This window comes from Ambystoma mexicanum, chromosome 9 (genome assembly GCF_040938575.1).
Source record: "Ambystoma mexicanum isolate Mex_15411 chromosome 9, UKY_AmexF1_1, whole genome shotgun sequence".
In the NCBI taxonomy this organism is placed as follows: Eukaryota; Metazoa; Chordata; class Amphibia; order Caudata; family Ambystomatidae; genus Ambystoma; species Ambystoma mexicanum.
The window spans coordinates 243,522,086-243,524,542 of NC_090931.1; positions in this window are offsets into that span (position 1 = coordinate 243,522,086).

The window sequence follows — 2,457 nt, forward strand, 5'->3', positions numbered from 1 at the left end:
TAGCATTGTTTCATTTGGGACACCTACCTGCATCGGCTGATGACGGGGCTCCTCGCTCCATGTCCCCGACTCCCTCAATTGCCCCCATCCCTATGGTGCTGGCGCATATCCCCTCCCATGGTTGCAACTTGATGGGGGAGTCCGCACCTCCTCCTGTCGCCATCCCCAGGTTGCGGTTGGCGGAGAGGATGCTCCGCACGCGCAAACGCAGATCGTCCCAGTGCTTACGGCAATCTTTGGGAGTGCGGGGTGTGGTGCCAACAGCACTTACTTTCTGGGCGACCTCCGCCCATATTTGTTTCTTGCGCTGCACTGCAGGGCGGGACATGTCAGAGGAGAACACGACATCAGCGTGTTCCTGCAGCGTCTCTGCCAGCATGGTCAATTCCTCTCAGGAGAAGTGCTCCTTGCGCAGGCGATCGGTGGATTTTTTAACAACTTTTGGCATGGTGAGATGCAGCAGGTGGTGTTGGAGGTGTGAGAGAGTTCTGGGGGTCAGATGGCTCCTGGTTGTGGATGGCAATGGATTGTGTTTTTAAAGATGGCCGCGGTGCTCTGTCCCGTTCCTGTGCGATGACGCTACTTCCGGTTCCACTTATTATCGGTGACCGCTAATAGCGGTTAACGCTATTAGAGGTGACCGCTATTGGCGGTCACCGCTAATGCCGATGGCTTGGATGCCGGAGGAGCTATTTGCACTATGTACGGTGCCCGAAAGGGGGGTTTTTCTCAATTTTGCGGCATGGCGGTGGGGTCATTACCGGCATGGCGCAAAGCTTGTGCCTGCGTTCTCGTAATAGGCCACTTTTAGCGGTCTATTGCCAGCACGGACACGGTACTTGCGCCATGCCGGTAATGACCGGTACTTACCGCCTGGGTCGTAATGAGGGCCCATGTTTTTAGATTTTTATTTTATGGTATATGCTGACCTTGGTTTATTGGGATTGGGTTTGGTTTCTCATTTTATATTATATTGGGAATGTTTTTAATTGTGTATTCTTTGCTGACTTAATACTTGTTAATGGAGGAATCTGAATAAACTTTGAGATGATGATGATGAGATGGTGCCCTCTCTCTCCCCACCCCACCTTTAGAATGATACAATTTCACTGTTTTTCCACCAACAAATAACATTATTCTGACTTTTCTTTTTTCTGGTATCTGCGCGTGTACCCGTGGTTATCTCTTGCATCAAAAAAAAAGATGGCTGTTTTTCATTTCTGAAAAGCCGCTCTGCTGCAATGCACTAAGGGAGATAGCTTCATAATTTTGGGAGAAGAGGGCACCCGTTCGCTGTAAAATATTTTAACCCCAGACCCACAGAGGATCACAAGTCAATACTTTGTGCCAAAGTTGTTTCATACCTGGTCCACTTTTGTCTAGCAGTTTTTGCTTTGCGCTCGAGCAAATATTGACATTTTTTGCCTATGGGAAACTGGGCCGAAACTGCATATTTGTTTTCTAATTACTTAAGAAAATGTTAATGGATCTTTCCCAAAATTCCCTGGCGGTGGGGGCAGGGTGGAGAGTTTGCTACAACATTTCAGCCAAATTCGTCATACGAGCCAATGTTATTAGCAATTAATTTTTTTGATTTCCTATGGTACTCAACATACAACTTGTGGTGACTACTGCACTATAATATATAAAAGCATTTTTTAGGCGGCTTATAACTTTGTCACCGTTTGACAAATGTGCATGAAACTTTGTAAAAAAAAACGTATACAGCCCACTCTTAATTATTTAGCAAAATTTCATGTGATTTCACCAAGGAGGGGGAGGAGTTATAGGGGACGTCCCAAAACATTTGAAATCTGGATAGACATGAAAAGAAACAAATGTTGTTCATGGCTAAAGCCCAATGGCTTGACGGATTTGTGCCAAATTTTTGTGAGGAGCGGCAGCCTGGTCCCGAAAGCGTGCTTTTGCAAATTTGGTGTTAATCCATCAGTAGATTTTTTTAAATGGTTGAAAAGTAGGTCTCAAAACATTTGTGATATCTCCGACCAGTCCACAGACTTACCTCCTTACCTAATGTCCACGTACCATGTGAACACCTTTGAAACGGACACCATGTTGGAATTGCAAATTGTGTCAATAGTCTGTGGACTTTGCGGGCACAAAGAAAACTCTAAAATACACATTTCTGGTTATTTTGAGGATGAAAGGGTGCCTGTGGAGGGTGCGGGAGTCTGCGGCCAATGTGGACATCCCCATGTGTCCGTGGACATCAATTGAGAATGGTGGAGTTATGTTGTATGTTACAACAATGCTTACTTTGGGTTTTATACTTATGTAATGAAACTAGTGAGACTAGTGAGTGTCACTAATATTTATGTGCATTTCAGGTTATTTTGAGGATTAAGTACTGTCTGTGGAGGACAAGGGAAAGAAGAAAAGGAAAAAGTGTATGTGTTATGGTATGTTAACATTGCTGTTGGTTTGTTGGCGAGTATG